General features: G+C 48.2%; 1 long non-coding RNA gene across 1 annotated transcript; it reads right to left on the bottom strand.

Moving 5' to 3' along the window:
- Window positions 1-4,711: 4,711 nt before the first annotated feature.
- Window positions 4,712-5,282, bottom strand: LOC138452638 (uncharacterized). Its single transcript, XR_011260279.1, has 2 exons — window positions 5,211-5,282; window positions 4,712-5,100 (listed from the first exon to the last, which is right to left on the bottom strand). It is a non-coding gene; the product is annotated as an uncharacterized lncRNA (long non-coding RNA).
- Between the last annotated feature and the right edge of the window lie 364 nt (window positions 5,283-5,646).

Below are 5,646 nucleotides of genomic sequence, written 5' to 3'. Positions count from 1 at the left end.
CAGGGCCAGGATGCGTGGTTGCAGGCAATCACACGACAGGTCACTGCAACTGGGTTAGATATCTGGAGAGATCAGGGTCCCTTACATGTGGTCCTGAGTGAACTATACATGGCTCCTAAAGCTAAAGATGAACACGACAAGATGGTTAGGATAGCGGCATATTTGTATCTACATATGGGAGCCATGCAGGACAAATGTGCTGAAGGCCAAGATCTGGCAAATAGGCAACAGATTGCGTTAGAGAAGGCCCAATCTGACCTGCTCTCTTCTGAGCAGAATATGCACAGAAGCCAGGAGTCAGAAAATGAGAGCAGACAGTATCTCATTAAAATCAAAGAGGACAGGTGTATCCTGCAACAGGAAAAGTCTGACCAGGATACCAGATTTCTGGCCTTGCAGAAGGAGTACCAAGAAGGTTTGGACTCCCTACTGCAGAGCCAGAAAAAGCTGGAGCAACAATTAGATTTCAATAGGGCATGTTCTGAGCAGGTAGTCACCCTGCAAAGCCACCTAGATAGGGAAAAGGCAGAGAGCAATAAACTGATCCTGAAAGACCTGGATACCCAGGCAGAGTTTGATCAGGAGCGCCAGAAAGCTGGTGCCGTTCAAGGGCAAAGGGACGACCTGGCCGTACAGATGCAGACTCTTAGTCAGGAAAGGGACACCTTAGGCCAGGAAGTCTGCCATTTAAAAAGAAAAACTGAAGAAAATCACTTGGCCCTCCAGGGGCTGGGTGACCTCCAAAAAGAGCATCAGAACCTTTTAGAGCACACGAGGAGGGTGGAAGAGGCTCTGGCAAGAAAGGAGCAGGCCAGTAGGGATGGGACTCAGGAGGTAACCTTCCTGCAGCAAAGACTGGCCCAGTACTCCAGGACCAATCAGGAGGCACAGAGAGAGAATGAGGCTCTCTGCCAGCACAATGATAGGCTCCAGCAACAGGTAGCCATGCAGGAGAGACTGATAGAGTCTAGTAAGGCCTTAACTGAGGAACTGAAAGCGCAAGCTCTTGCATTGCAACAGGGAGCAGGGGCTGATAGAGATGAGGTTCGCTGGGAAAGGGAAATGCCTGAGCATAACCTCAGGAGCCCTAGTGCCAGAGGCCTTCATCTCTCCCAGTCCCTGGACTCTGCCACCCCCATGTCTACTGGCGCACATGAGCACAGGGCCATAGGGATGGCAGATTACTATCCAGCCAAAAGGATGGGGGTCATAGGCTACTACCACCCAGGAATGGATGGGCGGGCATCCGGGTATGGGCACCTAAGTACAGTGCAATTTAGTGGGAAACCCCAGGAGAGTAGGCCCACTAAGGGCATCCAGAAAACCTCTGCCCAGTTAGGTCAGTGGAGGGGTTACCCATTAAATCCAGGTAGCAAGGAGGGATCTGAAGACTCCTCTGAGCGTCACAGGACACAGGAGACCAGGTCCCCAAATTCTGCCAGCTATTCCCAGGCTCGCAGAATCCGGGAAAACCTGGAAGATCAGACGGGCACCTCTGGGAGCAGTGCTTCTGAATCAGAGGATGAATGGACCAGGGTTACCCAAACCAAAAAGGCCAATAAGGTGAAAAGGGCCTTGCTTAAGGACCCTTTAAAACAGATTAAGACAATCAGGAGTGTTATCACACCTTATCATAAGAACGCCAAGTATTCTGTTTGGGAACACTTGGAGCTCTATGAGCAAATGATGGAGACTTTCCATTTGAAGGACAGCAGTAGCTGCATCCAGTACATCAAATGGACATTTTCCCCTGAATACTCCAGTTTCTTTGCGGGGCTGGAGGACCAAAACCATTCAAAATGGTCCACATATAGGGCGGCCATCTTGAAACATTTTTCTGTACATAGAAATCCCCAAGAGGCTCACAAGGCAGCCTACAATTTGCAATGTGGGGAGGATCAGGCCCCACAAGAATTCGTGCAAGAATTGAAGCGTGCCTTTGCGCAGACCACCAGAAGGGTGCGCACGGACAGCAGAGAATTCATCAACACATTTTTCCATGCTCTTCCCAAGTACATAATGACCCAGCTCGTGAGAGATTTTCACGAGAAAAGATCTTTAGACTGGGTCATTGAGCAAGCCACCCGGATCTGAGGTGCAGAAGCCCATAGAAAATAAAAGTAATGCGCAGAAAAACCCCAAAACCAACAGCACCCCTGCTGCTGCCAAGGTGGCAGAGGTAAAGGTTGCCCCCGTTTTAGATTTGGAGATGGGGGGGCCTAAAAACCTGCCTGCACCAAATAATTCACAGCCAAGAAGGCCCTCGGGCCAGTCACAGACTGGGAGTCGAGGAGGTAGACCCACAAATGGGGTCCCCCGCTCCCCTAACTATGTAAGTCCCCGCTACAAGGGAAACCGACCAATCCTGGGTTATGTGTGGACTCTTCCAGCCCAAGGGGGGGGGGATCCAGCCAAGCACCTGACTCAGGGAACTTCCCTCCTAACTTGCCACAGGAGGGCAGAAATTCCCCAAACACTGGGCAGAACTTTTTTCCCAGGTATCCACAAGGTTTCCAGCCCTAAAACCATCCATCCTTCTTTCCCCAATTCCCTGAGCCCAGACAACCTAATCTGGGAGAGGGGAGGCCAAGGGTGGAGGGGTACCCAAAACTTCCCAACCCGGGGTATTGGTATTACCAGAGAAGGGATAGCTACCCTTCCCGGGATCAGCCCAGGGGAGAATACAGAAGCCTGTATCAACCTGAGCGGGTTTCCCAACTTGAGCGCCAGGTCCAAAACATGGCACGGGATCTGGGTCACATACTGAGGGCTTAACAGAACCCTCAGATGAGCATGCCACCGCAGAATGCCCCAAACTCTGGACCTGGTGCTCCAGAACAATGACGGGGGCAGCACCCCGATAACACACCGGTTCCCAGGGAGGAGGCACAAGGGGAAAAGGGGTGTAAAGCCTTGGTGGAAGCTTCCTTGCCAACTTGTAAACAGCCCCTGGAAAACCAGGAACCGGAAACAAAATCTCCTGCCCCCGAAAGCCTGCCTCCCAAGGAGCAGAGGGGGGGTAGGAGAAACAAAGGACCCAAACAGACCCACTTTGTGGAGGAGGTACAAGTCTTCCAATTTGAGGGAGTGGGATCCTCAGAAGATCCTGGGAAAAGGATCTTCTCCTTCAGAGATGGGGGAACTCCTCCCAAGGAAAAATGGGTCCCAAGAGATTCCAATCAAGACTGGGTAGATGTGAGGATTGAGCTGTCGCCGCCCATCATCCTATCCCAGAACCAACAATACCAAAAGCCCCTGGTTCAAACCCATCCTGGTGACTGCCTCTCAAAAGGCAGGCGCGGCCCAGAACCGGAACCAGGGGAACCTAAAACTGAATCAACAGACTGGGTAGATGTGGGGATTGAGCTGTCGCCGCCCATCATTCTATCCCAGAACCAACAATACCAAAATCCCAGGGGTCAAACCTATCCTGATGACTGCCTCCAAAAAGGGGGGGAGGCCCAGAACCCAAAACCATTTCCAGCTGCCAACTTTTTCTTTCAGATTCCCCAGGCTCTTCACAGAATTCTGCCCAAATTTCTTCTCTCGCCATGTCCAAAACCATAAAGTTAGCCCACCAGTTGTCCAAAAATGTGCATTATCTGTGCCCCCTTGAGGAGAAGGAGGGAAGATATTATGCCCTGGTACAAGTACAGGGGCAGGGTACAATCTTGGCGCTGGTGGACACTGGATCTCAAGCTACCCTTCTGTCAAAAGGGCCTTTGATGAACTAAATGCAGGAAGGGGGAGAATTACCGTATTCCTCTCACCCCTCTTCCTGGACAACTGCAGAACTTTGACGGGAAGGAAATTCCTGTAGACGGGACTGCAGATTTGGACATCAAAATTGGGTGACACAAGGTGAAACACCCGGTCATAGTAGTGACTCCAGAGGGCACCCCTTGTTTACTAGGGAATGACCCCCTGAGAAGCTTGTCACCCCTAATAGATTGTGTAAACAAGGTCCTCTGGAGGACCCAGACTAGCCGACCAATAAAATTAAAACAGAGTGTCAACCATGTTAGTTTAAATGGCACCTGCCACATGGTTGAACAAAAATCTGACCAAGTAGAATTTCACTTCCAGAACAACCAAATTCCAGACGTGACAGTAATAGCAGTAGGACAACAGACTGGTGATGGGGGGTCCTCTCTATTTCTGAAAATCAACCTTCCTTCCAGTTTAAGGTGGTATTCCACACTGGAAGGAAACACTCTGAAATTCTTTACCAATCCACATTCAGACACTCCCACTCCTATAGTCCAGAAAGATGTGAAATCAGCTCAGATCCTGGGTGATATTCAGCAAATTGGAGAGCAGTTGTTCATCCCTGTTCAGTTAAATGATGGGAAGGACTCTGTTCTCGCTCGAGTGTGTGTGAACAACGGTAAGAGCTTCATCAGCGAAGCCATGTTCCGCCAACTCCCAAAAGATCCAGCCATTCCCACATTCAAACTGATAGACAAGTGGGAAATGGATCTGAAAACACCCATTTCCAAACATCTCCTGCCAAGCAGGTGTATGCTCAAAATCAACAACTTAAATGGGGAGGAAACCCGGTATACGTTTAACTAAGATAGGTTAGCAACGTATACTCTGTCTAAGTCCGGGAGGACAAAGATCCGTGTTTAAAGAGGAGACAGAGCTATAGTGTAGATGCCACACATATAAAGAGCTCCCATTGGGAGAGCCACAAAAGGACCAGTCGTAGTTAAAATGATAAACATCAGATTTAATAGAATTATGACCTAAAAAGTGATTAAATAGTGTGGTCCACAGTACATACAATTCATAAACATTTAAACATATATCAAACAGTCGTTACGTGATAAGCTAGAATTAGCTAATTGACAGTGTATCAAAAACAGGGATACACTCAACATCAAGAGGTACGCTTTACAGAAAGTGCAACGTACTCTACAGTAATTAGAATCAGTATGTCAAAAAACTTAATAACTCTGGTGCCAGTACAGAGTATTAGCTCGACATGTTTCAGTTCCTACAGTTATTATGGAACATTCATCAGGAGATATACAGGTGACCACGTAACCAAGACAACATTTAAAAACGAAATGATGACATTTGAAGTATTCGTAGCATCTGCAAAGTAAAGAACAAAAAAAGCGCAAAACATGAGCTTCAAATTAGCCATTATTGTTGCATGTTCAAAATACATGAACCAAGGCATCTAAATAGAGGGAAATAAATACCTCCACTGATGCCTGTGGGTGCTCTCTACTCGAAAGGTAGTAGGCGGTGTAGAACTGAGGGTCGTCTCTACCTAGGATATAGAAAAAACATCCAAATGAGCGCTGAGTAGTAGCTCACTAAAAAAGCAGGATATGTGCTTAGGCTTAGCAAATAGCGAAACTAGTATCGCATAAAGAATATGAAAAGGTGTCCGGGTGAGAGAAACCCAGTGCTGAGAGACAAAACGAATTATCCACAGTGTGCCCCATATAATTCCAGAGGTTGAGAAGAAGTCGGTGACTAGAACCTAAAGAGGTAGTTCAAGGTATAGTCTCTAATCTCGTGTGTTTATAGGAGACAGAAGGCGGCTAGTAACACTCAAAAGTAAACAACTATCCCACAGGCAATACCTTCAAGTTGGCAGTAAGAGTGTCAGTCGTGACCAAATCCGACAGC

Source organism: Ambystoma mexicanum, chromosome 4p, assembly GCF_040938575.1.
Source record: "Ambystoma mexicanum isolate Mex_15411 chromosome 4p, UKY_AmexF1_1, whole genome shotgun sequence".
Classification (NCBI taxonomy): domain Eukaryota; kingdom Metazoa; phylum Chordata; class Amphibia; order Caudata; family Ambystomatidae; genus Ambystoma; species Ambystoma mexicanum.
Note: the sequence above shows the minus strand (reverse complement) of the source record. Positions and strands in the feature narration are given on the sequence as shown.